Genomic DNA, 24146 nt, shown 5'->3' with positions numbered 1-24146 from the left:
TTCCATTTCAATAATATAATGTAAAAAAAGTATTTGCATTTTTTATGTTAAAATTATACAAAATAAACATACTTGAATCGTGGTTTTTTTTTAATATCATATGAAATATATTATTAAATAATGTACTATGAGTAATATTATAAGTAATTTAATTCTTTTTGCGTAATAAATAAAATAATTGCTTTTAAGTAATATAAAAGAGATTTGTTTTCAATTTTAAAACTGTTTTATGTATAACGTAGGAAGTTTTACATTTTTTAAGAATATAACATTTTGCTGAAATTCATGTAACATTACATTATTACATCACATATATTAACGTGTTTCTGGCTAAAAAAAAATTAAAACGATCTACCTACTTGCTATTATTCAAATTATTATTTAATTTAATAATATGCTTGTTCAATAATAATTTTAATATTTTTGATTTATATAAAATACATTAAGCGATTATAATATTGTACGTGTAATGTACTAATGTAGGTTTTACATTAGTGTTAAAATTTGATAATAATGTGGTTTAAGGTCCTATTAAAATATATAGTTAACAAAAAAAAGTATTAGAGTAGGTAATATACACTTAAAAAAAAATAATAATGCTTATTATTCTTATTTACAATCCATACAATATTGTATAATCAGTAATATGATGACATATTATATTTGTTAACTACAAATAAAACACTTAAACACACCTATACTCTCATTAATGGTAAGTCACTTAACAGTGCCACCCGATTTTATTGATAAATTATTATTTAATACTCATTATTCAAATATAACTTTAGGACAATTTATTTTAAGTTTTCTACACAGTATTTTACTAATCTATGGAGTGAAAAGAGGGATAAAAATAGTATTTATACCTATGTACGATATTTTGTTTATAACTCATTTGCTTAAACAGGATTTATTTGAAGGGCACGGCCTTAGATTATTTTAAAACCAACATATTCAATTGAAACGTTTTTCAAAGTCAATTTTTAAGTCCATAATTAGTATACTGTTTATCCTTTAACCTTATGGAAATATCCTAAAACTAAAAGTCGTGTCACTCGAAATTACCAAATAATTACATTTTTATTTGATCACGATATTTATTTCTTTCACTAATTTGATCCAATGTTACTTGGCATTGGAGTTAAATATTTATTTAGATAATAAGATACATACAGTGTAATGTAAAGTCGAAAACAGAAAATACATAATATTTTAATGACATGGGAGGGAAAATGATGATTTTAAAGCCCTAAGAGTTAAGGAATATTAAATTATGTTCAATAATGATTTTATTTAAATCGTTCAACATTTAATGGCATTTTGACTAAGTTTATGAATTTATTCAAGGTTATGTGAATATATTTTCTAAGTATTTTAAAATTGAAAATATATTTAAAGAAAGTAATACATAGACAATAATAATTTATCTACATCAAATGTCTAACTTAAAGTGATTTGGTTAAACCGTTAATTATTGTAAAAAAAAAAAACAATTATGTACATGCGAATCAATACTACTAATTAACCTAACTATAAAAGATTAATTTATTAAACAGTTGAAAAATAACATTTTTTTTTATTATAAAAATTGCCTTTTTTAAATGGTACCTTCTATCGTTTAAAACTGCCAGGATAAATTCGTACAAATATCTTATATGTTGTCAGGTAAGTACTCATCTGTCAAGTGGCATTTCGAACAGAACATTTTCCTAAGACAAAACAAATATTCTAAAAACCCACCCACTAGTATAGAAGCAAAAAATTATGCGGAGGTGGCTAACATTAATTGGTATAATATAATTAATGCTAAATAATGCATAATAAATAATAATATAATACAATCAATCATATTTCAGATCAGTATTGACTAAAATTGAGTAATAAGTATCATATAATACATTTATAATTAGAGAGCTCACTGACTGCACCACCGCCCATCTTTCTACTTAAAAAAATCTCAGAGCAATTGTCTCTGAAATTATTATCATTGGCCACGCCAATGCATCCACTGCTCACCTAAAACATAATAGTAGAGTATCGTTGTTATAAAATATAAATGAATAATAATATATTATCATCATACTTGAAAAACAGATACTTCAAATTTTCTCAATGGTTACATATAGATAATTTTTTAGCGACCTAGGGAAATTCCTGATACAAAAAAAACATTGGTATTAACTATTGATGTTACCTAATCATTAGGTTAACTTAATGTGTACGAAGGTATTGGATCACTCTTATAAATGAAAATAACATAATTATAAATGTATATAATTATATTTTTCACATCACTTCACTATCAGGATCTAAAATTATACATTTACACCGAATTAGATTTAGTTATTAGTGTTATTACTTATTTCTTATGTTGCAGTGGCCCAAAAAATACTTCCGGAGTCCATCGTTACGCGCGTCCATAGTGACCGGAAAAAATAAATTATAAATTCATTATGAGCGGCCAATTGAAATAATACAGTTGGTGGTATAATTTCTAAGATCTATCTATTCTAATTTAAATTATTTCTAACTATTTTTTAGTATACCTATATATACTTGTTACCTGGTTATAGGTATGTTAATTATAAAGTTTATAGGTATGAAGGTATTTAAAATATTGGTGCATACAAAATGACCGTCAACATTATACCAAAGAATAAACATTATACTATAGTGTCTGTTGTGCAGTGTCTATACTGAATAATAAATTATATTATTATACTTTTGGTGCCAAAAACGAGTGACTCGAGTGAAAATTTAATTTCTTTACACACTACAAATAAATGTGGATAGGTCATGCATATTATCAACAACATAAAATATGTGGTTAGGTGTGCAGGTTGAAACGTTAAGATGGAAGATTGTAAATCGAAATACAATAATTTACAATGTGTATTTGCAGTTCCGCTTTTTATTGCAATTTGTATAAGATCGTAAAGAGTTATAATAATTTTACAATTTTATATTTATATATAATGTATATATTATATGTATAGTGTATACAAATAAAAGATATATTAATCTAAAATGTGGAATCTGTTGATATCGTCTACCTATTCTCAAATATAAATATTTCTGCATCAGCCACGAGATTAAACCAACTTACTGTCTTAGTGTAATACGCAAATAATATCTCAACTTTATTTTTCTTTGCTCATTGTTTACAAGTAAAATAACTTCCAAGTAATTACTCACTGATGTTTAATGGGAAATTTTAATTAAATATGTATAACGTGGCCATGATCTGGAGAGAGCAGTTTCCCAACACATTTTATACTGCAGGTGGCCAAAGATATCGTTTTGCCGTCCCTTTGAATATTACAACACTTTTATTCTTTATATTTCAAAGCATATATTATGGTTACATTTTATTTTTTTGTGTATGTTTTATGTAAATAGAAATTAGTAATAATAAGTATTAAGTAATTACTAATTACCAATTTGTTATTAATACTGCAATAATAGGTAGATTTTACTTAATGTATTTTCATTAATGTTACGATTCTATGAAAATTTCAAAGACTACTTGCTATACAATAGCAATTCATCCCGATGTATTTTTAGATACAATAAGACAAGTAAAAAATCTTATTTATTATATTTTGTACAACTAAAAAAATATTTCTAAGCTATTTACCTGGTAAATGAATTCGAAAAGATACAATATACATGACGTTTTTGACATTCGTCTAGACAACTATCCAGACATTGAGTGCAGATTATTCGTCCGGTAAAAAACACGTAGACGGATATTGACGTATAGTCGTTTTTACTCTACATAGTATACTATATATATATTATAATATTAGGTATATTGTGCCTACACGTAATACCATATCCCCTTCATTGGATAAGATCTCGAATATTATCACATTCCGTATTCCTATATACTGGTATGGTAATATTTGGTATCAGTTACTACTTACTGGTGCTTTTCCCGGTGGTTTTAGGTGTGAAATGTAAAGCGAGACGAAGGAACGGCAAACGACAGCAAAATATACACTTTAACGAACATAGGGATTCGACAAATATATAGCAGTCATCGGAACACTGCACATAAGTTACTTGTTCGTTTGATTATTTATTAGTGAACTTTACAAGTACATCGCCAGTCGTGGGAAACTGGTTACAAACACATCACGAAGGTATACCCAAATATAATAAACTCGTATTGCCTAGAACATTCGGAACCGATATTTCGATTAATATATTATATTATACATTTGACACGCCGCAGGCACGCAGGCGAATGTGAATAATAATTTTGCGTTTTGACTTTTGTGGTAGACGCGTCGAAAATGATTTTTTTTTCTTTTCGTACCCATATCCACGCGTTTCGTCCGTGCTGTTTAGAAAACTATTTACACGCTCTCCCGTGTAATCGGTCAGGTAAAAATAATCGTTTGACGCCTGAGGACAGACTATATTATTATAGGCAGTGCACGCGTAATGGCACTATACAATATATATAATACTGCGTATAACTTACACCGTGGAGATCTGAGATAAAAGACGATGATTTACAATTATCATTCATCACATGTAAAAACGCGACATAACGATTTAACTCGGATCGCGTGATAACATTTGATCTTGTGCGCTAATAATCTCCGATAAGATATCGATGTTTAAGTATGTATTATATTCAGTTGCGTAGAATGTACATGTAGATAGGATGAGTACACGCCAAACGATTGTCGAAATACCGGATTATCGGTTAGCATCTAAGTGCTTACCGGAAGATTTTTATAAAAACGATTATTGTTTTAATTAAAAAATCATAAAACGGTTGGCTGAAGGGGGGCTCGGCTCGACATAATAATTGTACGTAAATCAATGTTCACAAGATGTTTTTGATTTTGTATGGCCAATAATTATTAATGTTTGATATAATATTTAGATTAAATCTACTGTATGAAACATAAAATTAATAATTTTGTAAATTTATTTATTACTTGTTTCGTAACAATTAAGAAAACTTAGATTTCAATTTTTAAAGTTTTTTATGTCCAAATTATGGGTGGTAGGGGTTCATTTATAGTTACTTAAATGTGTTAGTAGTTTTAGAAAAAATTTCAAAAATTTAATATTTGAAAAAATAATAAATAAGAAACTTCAAAAAAATGCACTAAAAATACCCACCTTCGAATATTAATATTGATTAGTGTTATTGTTTCATTATATTATTTATTATTTTTCTCTAGCTCTAAATAATAACTAAAATAATTAGATAATCAACTTTCCAACTTGTATCCATAAAATAAGAAATATGTTTTTCAACATTTTATTCTTAACTTTCCAATTGTATAGGTATACAATATTAGAATATAACATATAATATTATAGGAAGTAAATTATTGTATATTTTGAAAATTATTATAATATAATATATTTATATAATCGTTTTTAAAATTAAAATACTTTTTTTTTTATTATTAATTTCAAACTATTTTATAAATAGTTAAACTGTCGTTATTATCATTTTAATAATGTCTTTATTAAGATTTTTATAGTAATTAAAAGTATTTATTATATTTTTTAGTAATTTTGGTTAAAACGTTTTTGCGTGTTGTACAATAATTCGTAATTAATGACTAATGACTAATGAACGTGGTTACCGGTAAACACATAACATTATTAAATTGCCAATGATTAGAGAAAGTTGTAAATGTAAAGTTCATATAATTTTGACAAAATATGTATCTTCCTTCTATATGAAACATCGGAAGTAATACTTGCGTAACGACTTTTAACCTTTTAAATAAACTAGTTGAACGTTGTTTTTTATGTATTTATACTAAATTGTATTATAATATATTATATTATGTTACACGAATGCTTGGGATTTTGATTTAAAACCTGTTTTAGAAGACGATGCATTTATGTTGATGACATTATCGAATGTGAATTACTAAAAACTTACGAGTGTTTACTAAACAATTTTAAATATATCCCGTATCATTATTAATTAAAATGAATAATTTTTCGCCTAGAAAACACGGGTAATAATTATTTACATAACCGACATCATGATTAAGTTTTACTTGACTTACTCGTTGTTTTCTTTTAACTGCAATAAGACCGTGTTTATACTTTGGTTCATCACTTTCAATAAACTTATATATAATTTTCTTGTTATTTTTTATTATTCATACAATAGGATTATAATTTTTGACAGTCTTATAAATAACAAAACAAAATATGTCCACGAATCAAAATCTTACAAGGTTAACATTAATTTAATTAGCGCATCTATATGATGTATTGTATGCATATTATATCTACTGTAATATATATAGTAGTATAGACAATAGCAAATATACACGGACTCATATATAGTGTTGTAGGTTTTTTTTTAAATTAATTACTTTTGGCGTAATTAAAAACCTCAAAATTGTTGTAATATCGACTCTTATTGCGTGGTCGGTTTACACATTAAAATATAATATTGTTGTATATAAAACCACACAACAGAGTCACAATATATAATGATAATATACCTATATTTGTGTACATTATAATAATAATATGTAGTCCGGTCAAGGTTTTTTGACATACGCACAGGTGCGTTCGAAAAGGGTTTCCCACATGATTAAGACACCATCCCGTTCGTCTATCCGACTTACGCATCCCGTCGCCAGCAGGCGTGTTCCTTCACACGCGTGTCCGCTGCTTCGTCCTTCGGAACGCACAATCGCGAAGTCGGTTTCCGTTTGACATAATAATAATAATAATAATAATAATAATAATATATACATAATCTCACGAAATTCCGATGGGGTGGGTAAAATAATAGAATTAAGAAATTATTATCATACCACCCCGTTGGAATTTCGTAATTTTGTACGATGATGTCTTTCGAAAGTGAATACTACCCGTACTGTGTCAGGTTAGGCTATTTTATCGTTATAATATTAAGTGTACTATACTAGGGTAGCGTTTATGGTTATAAAGTTACATGCAATATACGTAAAAACCATTAAACTTGATAGTAAAATCATTTTCATCAAGGAATATACATTTCCGAGGGAGGGGAAAGTCACGATCGTTTAAGACACTTCCACCCGTCAATATGTATCACTGACTTGACGCACATTGTTATTCGTCTAAATTCTAACTACAAATGCATCTAATGTTTTTTAACTTAAAAATATTACATTATCTAAACCGACTTTGAAGATCGAAAAAAACAACATATTTTTAGTTTTGTATAGAAATATTCAAATAATTATACAATAGTTATAATCAATATAACAAGTGGCCCACGTACACTTTTTGTCTGAACAGGCGAACAGCGATGCCTTTTAAAATTTATAAGAAAATTAAATAGTTTTAAATTTCAGGAAATAAAATTTTAACTTTTACAAATGTTTATAATTATTGTGATATAACTTTTTTAATTACCAATGACTGATTATCGATATAGCGAGGTTCGTTTTACTATTACGTGTATTGCTATTACACACTTCATTATTTTAATTTATCTTCCATTGATAATTATTATCTTCGATATTATACCTAGAATTATAATATTACTATCAATCAATTATTAATTACAACGAATTGTAAAAACTAAACTTAATTTTTAATACTATTATAGCGTTATTTTTAAGTATTAAAAGTTTTTAGTATCCATTTGTAAGTTTTTCAATTTTTTCTTGATATGAAAATTCCCAGTGCACTTTCAATAATTATGACTTTTAGCGTATACATTTGACGGTTAATACAGTAATTGTATTGTACGTATGTGACTGACGTTTAGCATTATTAGGTATTAATTTGTTAAATTTTCAGAGCCTATACAACATATATCTATTGTAAATAAACTGTCGTTATTAGTTCGTACTATAATGTTTTATAAGTATAGTAACTTAAAACAAACTTTTAGTTACTGCTAACCGTCAAAATCATAGAAATAAATTATAAAGACAAACATAAAAAAATTCTAAATTAAAATTATTATGATTTTCAATGTTAAACTAATTTAAACTAATTCACGAATAGGTAAATATAAAAAAACAAGTATAGTTAGGTACTATTAATATTTAGTTATTTTTAAAGTCCAATTATTTTTTATTTTCAGTGTGCAACAGCATGCATATTTTGGTGCTTTTTCAAATGGCGTTAAAGTTCGACTTGGACATTATTTCGATAGTATTTAACTAAAATTCGTAAAAAATATAAAAATAAATCGAGGGAGGATAATAACGCATAGTAACGAAAGCTGTTACTAAAAAACCATCGTGATCTATTATACCAGCCACCGGGTAAGTTAGGTACCCAGCCTAATCAAACCCATAACTTCATCTGTATGCAACATATATTATATTTACGCGAGTGTAAACATTGCAGGTTGGATGCGATGTGTACCTATATGCATACATACGATATTATTTTCCGTCGCAATTTTTCTACTCGTTTTTTCTTTCTTCGCGGACGATCGCCTTGACCCGGTTTTTTTTCGCTCTGCGCGAGAACGGCTGCAGCGGCAGTGATGTACATCGTTTAACGTACACGATGGTATTATGTATTGTATATATTATTTTCTTCCCCCGAACTTCGGCCGAAGATTACAATAATATTAATATGATCACGGAGTCCGGCTGGCGCGCGCTCGCTTGTGTGGGTGGGTGGGTGGGGGGCGCCGACGAGAGAAAGGAAGACGACACCCTCTCGACGTGTGTGCGTCTGGAAACATCATCATCGTAGTCGTTGTCGTCTGCACAGTCGTCGTGCATTCACGTCCGCAATCGCGAGTTGGAAACACTACCGGTGCCCGAGCTTCAGCGACGACGGATATACGCCGATTTTTTTTATATACTTACTTAGGCCGACGCGATTTCAAAGATACACGCGGTGTACTTAGTACGTTGTACGTTATTATACCTTCAGCCATAGTCGACGACGACGTGCTGTCTTGTGCCGAATATTTATCGACTCGACGGATTCAACACACGCCATATACGCCGATCCATACCGTGTTACCTGTACAGCTATATCGTATATACGTATAGTATATACGTACCTCACCCAAGGCAGTATACATACGCCCACACACTTATCGATCCGATCCGTCGTAAAAATATTACTAAACCGGTAAGTGCCAAGTCGACAGATAATACAATTATAAATATTTGATCTGTATAATATTATGCACGTGTGTATCATATATTATGTATTAATACTCGTTTTACATATATTGTACATGATGTACACTCGTTATTATAATATTAGATATTATGTTTATCGGCGATATCTAACCACCACACATACGGTATCGCAGTACGCGTGTTTATATAATAATATTGTATATTATACGAAATCGTTTAGAGTTTTGAACCGATATACACTTTTCAATATTTCATTAATTCGTTTCATAACATTGGAGCTTTGTTATCAGTAATCACTCACATTATCAAAAACATTATTATACGCTATGTACGCTTAACACGAGTAAATTCCGTTTGGTCGATTACTGTTTATATAGTTTACTAAAAATTGTATGTACCTACGTAATATTTTTTATGAAAATCTAAAAGTTCACCAATACGTATGAATTTATATTAATCTACTCGTAAATAACAAAATAACAGAGTTATTATTTCTAGATTAGATCATTTCTTTATATCACATAATTTTTATGTATTTTAAAGTGTAATGACTACGTGTTAGCTGTTTGGTAACTTTGTCCTATACATGAATTCTTTTTTGGATTGCAATAAATCGCTCAAATTACGGTAATTTCTAGTATGGACGTATGGTTATGGTAGGTATACCATTACGATCCGTATTTTAAATAAAAAAAAAAAAGGTAATAATATACCCTAAATAATTTTATATTATATAGTTCTTCGATATTATGTTGAAACGAATGCTCAGAATATTACGATGAACTAATTATTATTGTATTTGGCCACGATTTGTAATGTGAATCACTGCACGATTATGACCACGGAATAAGGACACTGCAGAACCCTGTAGTTTGGAAGCGTCATGACTGAAGCGATTCACGATAAATGTACTTTCAGTTTTTTTTTCTTCAACCGATATACAACAAAACAAGATCTATTAGATATCAAATATGATCTGTAGTAAACATAGTGCAGTAAACGTGTATATATAGTTACTTGATATTTCGAAAATAATACTGGAGGGCTCTGTTTATATAGTTGTCAATTCGTTTTGTGCTTTTATACAGTATATTGTATATAATATATATATATTTTTTTCATTATGTTGTATTTAATTTCGTAATCCTTTAATATTCGCAGTGTGCAAAAATCATAGTTTACAAATTGTCAATTACATAATTTTTTTATTATAATCAAAATAAAGAATCCTTTAAATAGATAAACACTAAAAGGATTATAAGAATATTATATTTTCTAAAAAGTTTAAAATAGACACCTGTGTATAATAAATAAAGGCATTATTATAAAGGAAGATATACAAAGCAGTTAATTTGAGTATTCGGTTGTACGCAGTAGGAGTGGAAGGCAGTGTTAGACGGAGAGTTAGTGTAACGAGATGGCCTGAAAAGCTAAAATACCTCACTAAAAAAATTATTTATTGTAATAAATTATTCAAATTATATTAAAGATCTATAACTGAAAAACGTAATTTTGAATTTCCGCATAGTTTTTATAATTCGTATTATTGTGTAAGAAAAAAACAAATACTCACATATTATATTATGTATAGTATTATAGGTACACATGGTCATTATGATACCATACATATTCTTGGCATATAATTGTTGAAGTGTTAACTTTGTAATATTTTTTTTATTGACAATTAAAATAAATAATCAAAATGTAATTTTTTGTTTTGAGTATAGTGTAGTTGATTTTCAAAGAGACATTTTGATATTATACAATAAATAAATACTTTACCCTAGTTGGATTATATCCAAACGTATTAAATTGCCGAAACAGGAAAGAAAAATGCATATACTTAGTGTTTGTTGTTGGCATAGATGTTTATTAAAATATACTCTACGCAAACACAATAGGCTAGCTATTGAGAATGAGACTACTTTTCACGCTCACCTTAATGAAATATGTTTAACAATTTATTTCTCTCTGATCCGGAGGCGTATTAAGTTTAAACGAAATAATTGCTTCAATAACTTATATAATATTGTATATGATACAAGTATCTCTTTACCCAGACTTCTAATAACAATGGTCAATATATCAAAAACAAAATAACTTTATTGGTATAAATTTTGAAAGTATAATCCATACGAAGAATAATATCGTTAGTATACATTTATTTTAAGAATATTATTTCTGAAAGGTTTTATAAAATTTAATACCATAAAAACAAATTTCAATTTAATACTTTTCCGTAAGAAATGGAATATTTTAAATCTATTTATTTGTAACTCGATTGTTTGAACTAGTTGTTTCAAAATTGCAATAAGACGTAATATTTGAACGCGATTAATCGAAAAGATTATTTAGTCTAGGGTTTTATTGAAGCGTTAATACAATAGAATTATTATGAATAGGTATGATATGTTTTAATAAACTGTGAATGTTGAATTGTTAATTGGGGCATCAAATTATTACTTAATCCAAAATCGTTTTCCTATCGCTTTATATGCATTATGTATTTATGATATTATAATATGTATTATGTGATTTAAAATGTAGGTACCAAAAAAAGATAAATATCAACATATTATTTCCATAATATGCACTCATAATGCAATTACTGTTTGTGCCACTTCCAAAATTTCATTTACTCAACTTAATTTACTACTGTTAAAATATACGAATGATGGTCAAGATTTTCTATTCAATAGATATTGAATTTAAATTTATTATAAAAATGTAAAAACTTGAAAACTTTTAATAATTTGTGGTTAGACAAGTTAAAATTGTGACCAAAGGGCTTGATTCAGATCACGCTATTGACGGTAGGCACAAAGTCATCACAAGAATAATTTATAAATGTTAAAAAATATTAAAATTATATGGATCAACGTTAATAAAAAAGCAACGTATACATAAAACAGAAATTGTTTTTAATATTTCACTAATTTTAACAATGAATAAAATGTATAATATTATTTTAAAAATTAAACATTATGAGACAATTATAATTTTTTTAGATTATTTTTTTTCTGTTAATTAAATTAAATGCAGTTATTATTTAATTTAATAGCAGCATTTTGAATGTATAGTAAAAGTTTTTATTTTTCAACCAATCCAAAATTGATTGACTATGGTAAAAAATTATAGTGTATTACTGATCCAATCGTGTTATTAAGTATTATATTATTGTTATGCGTGCATCAAAAATGTTGAATAAAAGCTTAATTTAAATTAAATTTTATGATTGTGTTTATTAGATAAAAAATTAAACCATTATAATTAGTATATCTATCATCAAATCAAAACGCAAGAAGTCGGTAAAAAGAAAATTAAATAGGTACGACCTGCTCATCTATAATTTATAATTCAAATATATACGTATTTGGGGTTTAAAAGTAACATATCATATTATTTTAAAACCATCTAAAATGGATCCCACTCAACATTAAACCTAATATCAAGTGATCACATTATGACCGTTTAAAGTTATTACAGTTCTACAGGCACGTGTTCTAATATAGTAGTGAACCGGTTGTAATCATTCGGCACTAATAAAATGGCTTTAAGCGTTTCCACGGGGCGTACACTAGGAAACTAATGTGAATTTCATTTATCATTATTTTCAGTGTACTTGCGGCTTCCCTGGGGTGATATATATGAAATATCCGTGACGTATACTTAGTACTTACGTGTTGATAAAGACCATCGTGATCATTAACCAGCTGCATGTGGTGACCTATGCTCGAGTTTAGTTAGCCAAACACATGCACTTAATACTAATCGATTGTTACATTGTATATCTATCAAAAATCGTTTTTATTCGGTTGTTTCCAAAGTTTGAAACCATTCTAAAATGAGAATAAAAATTATATAACTACCTATAATAATAACGATAAGATTTGATTAGATAATATACGTACCAAATATGTGTGTTACAATGTACACATCGACGATTTTGCACATAAAAAATAAATTTAATATACTCGATAAAATTGTATTCTAAAATTTTCATTTTATTACAAATTATTAGTACATAATATTGTGTTTTGAAAGTATATGAGCAATACACTTTTTTGTGCACATCAAGTAATATTCAGTCTGCTGTTAAAAGTAGGAAATTATTTGGGGGAAGGAAATAGGCTAAACCTAAAGAGTAACTGACCACTGCGTGATTGTACTATTTTGATTGAAAGGAAAGTATACAAAAATAGTTGTGTCATGTTTTGTGAATCAAAGTAGTTGACTATAGGAAATAATTCGTAACAACAAACAGTATGATATTTATCCAAGTTGATTATGATGAGAAAAAAAAATATGCTAGCTATATCAAACAGTGACATAACCTTATGGCATACATATTTTAATAACTTATGATAAAATCATAAATAGTGGTTATAATATATTTTTTATATAGGTAATAGGTATTCTATACATTTTAATATTATATGACATATTATGACTATGACAAATATAATTATTGTGTTATATATCTATCTTGGTTAAAATTTTAATTTCTTATATTATAATATGATTATCACTATAATATTTATGTTAATTATTTAATTTCTTTAGTAATAACAATTTTATTAATTACTTTCTACTCATATATGATTTAAGTAAAATGTTTTGTAAGTAATCATTTTAAATTAGACTAGTTCTCAATACAATATAACATAATAATATTATGTTTGGTATGTACCTATATTATGTCTTATACCAATGTTTGGATCTTGTTTTTATTTTAGGTATACCTAGGTATTATATAGTTATTATAAAATTATATTATGACCTTAGAAATAAAAGTACTCTAATGTTGTTTTTTCATATTATATGATACCGTATCTAGGTCCATGGTCCTTTATAATTATTGTCTAAGAATGCATTTTTTTTCATATCGGACTCCGTCATTTTGTCGTGACAAAATATAAATCCAAATTACGCTCGTCCAACTCATCAGTCTCGGAAGGATTTTTATTTGTAGTCCAACACGTATCCAACATATAATTAGTGCAAGGATTTGCATTAGGATTATCTTATACTTTGAACTTATTGTTTGTTGTTTTATTTAATTTAATTTGTGGGGTCGAATAGTCGGCCTCCAACTGTCATGGATGGAATGCTGAAGATTCTCTCACTCCGCTCTAATGACGTTTCACAACTTCTTTCTTATCGCGATAATGTTTGCTTTTGTTTAAAAAAAAAAAAAAAAAAAACTGTGACACCAAATCCCCAAGACTACCTTTATATTTCATAACACAGCGAAATTCATGGATTACATTTTGATATTTAAATTATAAAAACAAGATTATTACATGACTGATGTAGTACAATCGGTAAAAAACAAAGTAAAATTATCTTTTAAAAGTTTCTCACGTTATTTTTATTCTCACCTATAAAATATACTTACTATCAAAGAAAGACTGGATTGCGTGATCTAAACTTAACAAGCTACATTACATTAAATACAATTATATACAAATAAGATAGTACACATACTAAAATTTAAAAAATAATAATTAAATCATTGAGTTTGTTTTATAAATATGGTTTATATGGATCACTATAAACACGCATTTTGAAAATTGTTAAGAATAATTTTTAAACATTAACATATTAACTTTTTTTGTAATGCTGATAATTTAGTAATGATTTTTGATTCAGCAATACATCATGTATATTGAGCATATACATAAATTATCAACCTAGTCGTATCTAGTAGTTGTCGGATAAAATATTATAATTAATTGTATTATATCATAAACCATTTTAATCTTTAATTTATAATTTAAAACAAATTTACAGTGGATGCTCAAATATTTTTAATGGCATGAAAATATATTTGATTAATTTTATAATTATTCATGTATCTAAAAAGCATCAATGCATAATAATACTTTTTAATCATAATCATGCAATTAATAGAATGGCCTTCATTTTCATGGATTGAAAAGAAATTGCTTGAAATTGATTTTATTGTATAAATATAGTACCTATATTGATATATTATTTTATGAATATTTTAGGACAATTATGTGATAATATTATTCAAAATTCTATACTTTAAAAAAAAAAAAAAAACAATAATGGTTCTATTATTATGTAGTTATCTTATTTTAAACATACATTTTTTTATAGTCCCTTTTTAGTTCTAATTATGTATTATATTAAGAGAAATAAGCGAAAAAAGCATTCAATTTTCTATTTATTATTAATAAAAAGTTTTTTAATTATTTTTGTTAATACCTATCTCATAAATTAAGTTATTTTTTGGGTTTATAATAACTAATTAAATGAACGCATGTTGTTGGGTAATAACTAATTACTAATTATATGGTCGATTATAGCTTTAGTTGATGAGTCGATCCGTTTTAGGGTTATTTATATACTCATTTAACGGATATGGCAAATTAATTACATGAATTCATTATGCGTATATAACACACACGTACACAACCATAACTCACTTGTAACAGCGGCCTATTATAATTCATTTTAATAAAATAGTAATCATATTTATAACATGGGTACATGTAGCCGCCTATCGTCAGGTCACGCTTCATCGTAATTTTTCAAATCGTTAAAACGGCGCTCCGAACAGCTACCACTTCTATTAACCGTGCGTTTAGGTCACCATACACGTCTCTAAAATATATTGAATGTTATTACTATACATATTATTACTATATTATAATAATAATACGTATGACGGATTAAGTAACATACGTGCCAATCGTGATTAAAATTCGTCGTTCATGACCCATTTGATCCATTAAATAATAAAACATTCAAGTTGCCCAAGTGCGTATACCCACACTAAGGCATTAACAAAAAGAACTGCTCGTGTTGTGTTCTTTTGTACCATGCATGTGATTAAAAACATAATATTGGGTTTAGTTTTCATAGGTTTCCATTTTCAGAAAATTTGCCAGCAAACGATGACAAAATACTGAAATCATTGATTACAATATTAATAGGTACTAACTACAAGATATAGGTAGAGCGTATAAATTATATAACGATCGTTGATGGAGTATAATATGTAGACGTGCGCGCTGATTTGTATAGATGTATATTTTATTAGGTACTTAAAATTATCGAATTGTACCATACATAATATGATACACATGAGTTCTGGACTTCTGGTTCGAGTTTTTAAATCTGACATTGTTTTTTCGATACCGAACAACAATCTATTATGAGTATTTACAATTTAAATTATGATTACGCAATTGCGGTTAATATTTAAAATTTGAATAACAACTATATATACGTATATTATATATGTAATCGAATGTAAATATAGTACCTAAATATATGGATGCAAATCAAATGTATGTAAACAATATAGGTATAGCAATTATGATAGGTTTAAAAGTTCCATGTAAATTGAATGCAGAAGTGTATATATATTTAATATGTGCTTTGAAAACCTAGGAAATTCGAGAAAAAATTATTAAAAATTAAAAACAGGTATTTGAACCAAACTTAATAATTGTCGTGTGGGTTATAGGCGTGTAAATTTTAAAATATTAAACACGATTATTTATGGAACATATTTTTAAATATGTATTTTAATATTGATTTAAAATTATCATAATAGGTATTCTAGGGTGTATTAATTATAATTAAATTATTGATGTTGTGTATTTAAATGGTAAATAATAGATAATATAATGTTTCCTAACCTAACCTAAACTGGGCTGAGTGGCAGTATAGTGAAAAAGTGCAGTTCCCACCCGTCTATACGTTTTAAACGAAAAAAAGGTACTACCAGTCTACCTAACTAAAATAATACTATATTATAAAATATATTTATTATTTTTGTTTAATATTTTAAGAAAATGCACATCAGATAAAGAGGTTTAAATTTTTTTTTATATTTTCTTAAGTCTGTCTCATAAAGTCATAATCCAGCTTATCTTATTCTTTAATATTATGCATCTTCTTATTAAGAAATTTCACTACCTCATGTAGTCATGTTATACATTTCAATTTACTTGATTAAATACAAAAAAGTACAGTTATATTAATAAACACCCACAAGGAGACTATTTAACTACTCATACAACAACAACAAAATATTACATTAACGCGTTAGTTGAAGTAAAGCGTGTGTGGTTTTATGGCATAAAAAGAGCTTTTAACATTTAATCTATAGTGTCATGATGTACAGAATAGTATTATTATGGCGATTGTACTAAAATCCACCAATCTCTAAAATCCGGTTATAAATCGTACTGATTTTATCAAAAATAAAATAATTTACTACCGCCCAATAAAATACACGACCACAGTGAAACCATAATGAAACCGCTGCAGTAGGTATATATCGCCGTTGCGTCACGACAAACTGGAAACGTAATAAAACGTAATATTTTTAGATAACCCATCAAAAGGGATACGTTGTGCGGACATTGATTACCTATATTATTATTATAGGATATAATATAATATTTAAGTATACCTTTAATCATATGCCTGGCTACCTACTTTAGTACTGCAATAAGCCGATAATCAACAATTGTGTTTACTTGTTGCGTAACTCGCCGACTATGAGGTTTAATCTCATCGGAAGCACGGAAAAATGTCACTGGTTATAAGAAGCACTTTAAGAACAAACCAAACAAAAACCTGTTATTTATTTTCTATACGTCTTTTTCCCCGTTCAACGTGACTTCATGTTATGTTTGCCGGTTTTTTTAAAAATGTTCGTCGAACTGTTCATATTCACAATCACATAATATTATTATATTATGATTTTTAATAATTAACAAATGTATAATGTGTATGAGTTTATGACGTATTATTAAATAAAATGGTCACCACAGCTTATTATAACCACGGTAAATGTTATCAATCGTTTATCGTTACCGCAAAGTTAAGTATTGGTTGTGTGCTGTATACCGAGGTAGTAATACATACGTATGTAAATTAAATCGGTTATTTTAATCGTTATTGTTGTACACTTATATATCCTTATATATCAACAAATTTAGTACTTCAGAGTGTTCAGTAACACACTTACGGAGTTACCGTCTAATTCTAATGGCTGTTATAATTTTATTAAGATAAAAATGTTGATATTAAGACAAACTTGTACGTATTCGTTGTACTGAAATACATTTCGTTCATGTGCCATAGTGGTTCTAGAACTGATACATTTATTTTTGAGCTATTTATAGACTTATGATTTTTTCTACAAATATCAAAAATGTGATAGGTATATGACATGAATAAGATTACTCATAAAGTCATAACTCATATAAGTTATAATTTTACTGAATAAAAACAAGTGGAGAGTAAATCTATATAGTTTTTGTTTTTATCAATTTACCATAATTTATCAAATCTATTATAATTACTTCCTCAACTGATGATGTACACTTGACTTCTACAACTGTACAACAGGGCGGTTATTTATTTTGCTTTTTTTTTTTTTTGATTAAACACATGTTACGTTACTTTTTAAATTTTTGTTTAGCGTATAATAATCGTCGGTTTATATTCTGATCAGTTTGATCCGCACTAAAGCGATTATCCACATTAAGCGTCGACCACTGTTTATTTTATATGTATTTTAATATTATGACTTCTCGAACGATTACTGAATAAACCTTCGAGTTCCTGTCATCACGATGCGGAATTACTGTGATATATATTAATATGATTAGAGTCTAATCATTCGACCGCACCAAATGTATATTGTGTACTATATTATGTCATTAATCATTTTTATTTATCACTACAGCGCTCGAAGTTCTGTTTGTGTACTCGCTATTGCGACAAAACATTTATGACAATGTTCTATCATTATTATACATTATTTTGTCGAGTGTAAACGAAATCGTGTATGAAGTACAAGTGCAATTTCTTAAAATTTCAAATAATTTATTAAAATCTATAGATTCAGAATTTTTATTTTTTGGCGAAAGTTTAGTATAAACTTTATTTACTTTGTTTTGAGAAAAATTATACCATAAAAAAAAGCTATTTATAAAAATTAATCATCAATTGATAATAATTAGGTGGCAAAATATTAAGAAGTACTATAATGGTACATTATATAACTATACAATCAGTACTATAATATTATGTTTATAAATTATTAATATCTAATCTAACCTGCCATGAAAATCAACAATTTATTTAAAATAGTTTCGTTAATTAATTAATGTATTTTTTATACTACTTATTTTATTATTTGTGAACTTGTTCTACTTTAAATTATCATTAAATTACTAAAAAATACTAAAGACAGGTACCTATGGCCTTCATTATTCTGACACTGCTATATTTTAAACATAATACGTAATTTGATTTTTTTGTACATTAGGGATTTTTTTTTCGGGGATGTTTTTCTCACAATTCGTCCACCTTTAAAAACATTGTCTTATGCACAATTAAATTAACTAACTACTTATTCTATCCTTCTTTGCCTCACAAGAAATATTGTCTAGACTCTAAAGTCTAGAGTGTCTAGACAGTATTTAGACAAACATTAGACGCGCCAAATTCCAATATATTGTTTTACAATTATACCGTCAATCTAGGTGAACTATAATGTGCTCATACTATCTTTAATAATATGTGATGTTATCTATGATAAATAATAATAGGGTATAAGTACTATTAAATACACCCACAATATACACATACCTTGTTATTATATGCACTCATTATTTTAATATTATGCATAATATTAATATAATATAGCATTAAAATGTTCATTTAATACAAGTCCTTGAGAAATGAGAACTATTTATAAAAAGAATCAAGTTTATTGTGTTATAATTTTTGCATATATTTTATTTAAAAAATATAAAGAAAATACCTAACGAACTTAAAGTGTTATTAAGTTATGTTTATTAAATTTAATATACATTTTTATTATTATATTTCTATCCGTTCGTAAGCTACTTTTCAAAACGAATAACTTCTTTAAATAAATATTTCAAGTTTTTCTTTATAATTAATACTTAAATGTATATTATGTTCTTCAGCTCGAGTTCATTACTATAAATAAATTAAAACATTGCAAAAAAAAGCTTAATGAAAAACCTTAAGCATCCTTGAAAAATCAAGTTTATTATTAACTATAAAAATATTTTACATTTATTAAAAAAAATTCATTTTAACGAACTAAAATTTAAAATAAACTTATACGTTTATTTATTAACACTTGAGTAGATATCATTGTTTTTAATAGAATTATATAAATTTAATTCACTTATAAATAACACAATTTTGAAACCATGATCGAAAATATATTTAGTTAAATAATGAATACAGTGTTAAATAGTACCTATACAATATACATGATAATATTATACAATACATATTATCATTAAACTGTTTTTCACCTGTAATTATCATCGTATTCCTATCATTGTTGGTTTAATACGGTAATACGAAATTTGGTGATCATTGATCAAATAGTACGACATATTACTATACTATTCCATAAATTAGTAGTCCCATTCTTTTAATATTATATATACTAGTCGAATGAATTGCCTTCGCTCGTAAAAAAATACCATTAAATTATTAAAACTTTTCATCGAAGAATTGGTTGATATACTACGTGTTCTTATCACAACTCTGTGGAATAATCGTGAAATCATACAAAATTTTTGTCGGAAAAATGAAAAACAACCGAATTATAATGTGTGCAGTGTGCACTATTATACTCTCTTACCCAAATATTGAAAAAGGGCCACACACTTGGGGGTGTTTAAAACGAATTAATAAAAAATCGTTAAAAAGTTCAATGATTTATTTAGAAACGCGGTAGGTCCATAAAAATTGTCTGTTATTTTATACTATAATAATACGTATTACACACGCATGAGGATGACGATAAGAGAATTACCGGTTATTTTAGACGACCGTATCTTCGTTTATCTTATAAGAATATTACTATAAATGTGGATTCAGGTATATACCTGAAGCGACATCGCTCATGTCTATTTTAGGTGCTTCCAATTTTATATTTATTCACACCAATATACCTATACAACACTGCTATTACGTTGACTGAATATTTTATTGTACATAAATATTACCGCTGTGGGCAAAACAATACCCACAGTGTAAAATCGATGCGAGACGGCATATCCGATGCATATACGATTCACTATTGTACGCACATCGGAATACGACCGTAAAGTTTTGCAACCGTGTGTTTAACGTTTTCGCCCATAGCCCAAAACGTTGATAATATTATTATTATATCATATACAAACCACAATATGGACATTGAGATCACCGTCCGGCGCCAACGAGGACGGTCTTCTCTCCTACGACTTAAAATACGCGAGCGTACACCGCGCGCGTTCGACCCACGAGCGCATCTCTCGCTTCCTACGAACGATTGTTAATGCTTATTAGGCGCTCATAAATATTATTATACGCATTTGTAACGCATTCCGACTCATTGGCCGTTTCGTCATAATAAAATATAAATAATCGTGAATCATTAACTGTATTATATATACTCCATATATTGATTCACATCGTCGTTTATTCGTATATATAATATTATTATGTAGATATTATATTATATACAATATACATAGATATACGTATATATTATGATCATACCGCACTATATGGCTTTCACTCGGTACACACGGTACACACGTGCACTTCGAAACGGGTTAAAATCGAATCTGTCCGAAACATGCACGTGAAAATGTATATTAACACTTATTATATCATCATAATATAATAATATCATCTCTCTGCTCATAATGAAATGCTGTTCGTTAAAATAACATACATGCGTGTATATTATTATTATTTGGATATATTATATATACTATACACTCGTGATTTTGCAAAACGTAGTCGACTAGTTACGAGACGATATAATTATATTTAACTGAAATTAGGCTAGAGATGTCCGTTAAAATACGACGAATGTCGACTTACAATAAATTTAAGTAGGCTGTGTAAAATGTATAAGCATTAACTTATCGCACGTATAAAAAGATAAACATCGAAATACGCTTCATTAGAATCAGCCGAAAACATCTGATTCGCAGAAATATAGTCTAAAATAAAGTTATAATGAATATTAAACAGTTGAACATCTAATAATTTAGGTAAGTAGGTACTATTAGTTAACAAAATACGTCTAATATGAATTTCCCATGTAACTGTGTATATACATTATACCTATAGCTATGTTATCTAATAAAAACCGTAAGACCTATTTAATATGTAATATTAACTTTCGTTAGTTCAACATTTACATAATAAGTTATCATCTATTATAATAGTATGATATTATAAACATTGTTAAAATTCAAGTTTTATTTTTTATTTTTTAATAGACATAAATGATAATTTTGTCTTCATAAATTTAATGATAATAATTTTTATACATACATATTATTATTATCGTGCTTGTACGATACTATTCTTTAGTGAGTTTTTAGCAATAATAACAAAGAATTACAGTTTTTTGGAATTAAAGAATATATATTAAACATATATATGTTTTTATCGAGTTAACAATGATAATAAATTACTTTTTTGTATTATATATTGCTCTCGGTTAAATATATTGATTGAATATTACTATATACAGATTACAGACGATATAGTAAATTAAATTATACATTAAATTCCAATCGCAGATAAAGTATATTCTTCAACTATATTGTGATTGTCAATAATAGTTTGAAAATAAAAAAATTCTTTATAGACGTTTATAATTTAACATTTTTGAGTTTCATATAATTACTATCCGCCCACACAATTTTATTTCGGTGAACGAACAGTAATAGGTAAAAAGAAAAAATATCGCGTAATATTTTACTATATACTGCAGTAATAGATGGGTACACACACAGGTAGGTATAATCATAAACGTCAAAACGTGTTACACACGTTCTACTGAAAATATTTTTTAAAGTTTTCGGGTGAAATAATAATAATTACCAAAATTAAATATGATAATAACGATAACCACTCATAACACGCGACGTATTTAACACTTCAAGTGACCGAATGTGATATAATTTTACTATATATAATCGCATAATAATATATACAAATAAAAAAAAAAAAAAAACATATTAAATAATAAATATTTAAAATATTTTATAACACATATAACGCTGTCGGGGGACTTGGCCTGATGTGCATGTGTGTTATATTATATACGGCGCGGATGTCGTATTATATCGCAAAGGTGAAGGTCGATTACACTGTTCACACACGCAAACACATTTATTTTTTTTATTGGTGGCGTCTTCTTCTGCAGTTATAATACGCGTATAGCTCACCGTGGTACCCATCATCGCGCTGCTATGCGCGGTCTCACAACTTTCCCCGATATTTTTTTCCCGACATTTTTACGCATAACTCCTCGTTTGTGATGTAGTCGTTGCGCAACTAAAAATTATATTATAATATTACTCGCGTACGTATCCGACTCGTATACCGGCTTCCTATATACGACGTATAATATGTTTAGTATATATATAATATAATATTATAATACATAATATTATTATATCCGCGAAGAAGATGCGATAATCGACGAATCCGGTTGTTACGACTCGTAGGTACCTGTACACCGCGAGTGTGTTCCGACACTAGACGACGATGATAATATAATAATATAGGTACCCATAATGTATAATATATTATAATATTATGCTCATCGATCATCGGGCGACGATTCGCCGCCGTATAGATACCCCGCACCAATATACAGCCTTTCGATTAAATAATAATGATTACGTTTGATTATTTATTATTTTTTTTTCGTATCTTCTCTCATTTTTTCACTCGTAACTCGTAAGATACGGTATCGACGTATATTATTATTGTGGCATCGGATGGAATAAATTCACTATTATTGAACAAACGAAACACAAGAAGTTTTTATGCACATAATAAATAACGCGATGGTAATAACATATTTGTAAGTAGAATAATTTATTGACGATGGTCAATTATGTATATTGTATTCGCGTGGTTTTTGAATTCCGAATTATTGAAATCATTGGTCTTGAACTTTCACACGTAAACAAA

At 27.5% G+C, this 24146-nt stretch overlaps 1 protein-coding gene and 1 long non-coding RNA gene across 2 annotated transcripts in view; one reads left to right on the top strand and one right to left on the bottom strand.

Annotated features, from left to right (window-relative positions):
* Positions 1-1554: 1554 nt before the first annotated feature.
* On the bottom strand, positions 1555-2371 carry LOC126551381 (uncharacterized). The gene is made up of 3 exons (XR_007605278.1): positions 2084-2371; positions 1899-2016; positions 1555-1709 (listed from the first exon to the last, which is right to left on the bottom strand). It is a non-coding gene; the product is annotated as an uncharacterized LOC126551381 (long non-coding RNA).
* A 6331-nt stretch (positions 2372-8702) lies between these two features.
* The window catches only part of LOC114127810 (probable serine/threonine-protein kinase DDB_G0282963), a 61914-nt gene continuing 46470 nt past the window's right edge, over positions 8703-24146 (top strand). Inside the window, exon 1 of the mRNA XM_027992141.2 lies at positions 8703-9096. The gene's annotated coding sequence lies outside the window, so the exon portion shown is untranslated. The remainder of the gene's footprint in view (positions 9097-24146) is intronic.

The sequence above is a fragment of the Aphis gossypii genome, chromosome 3 (assembly GCF_020184175.1).
Source record: "Aphis gossypii isolate Hap1 chromosome 3, ASM2018417v2, whole genome shotgun sequence".
Classification (NCBI taxonomy): Eukaryota; Metazoa; Arthropoda; class Insecta; order Hemiptera; family Aphididae; genus Aphis; species Aphis gossypii.
This window is presented reverse-complemented; position numbering and strand designations above follow the sequence as displayed.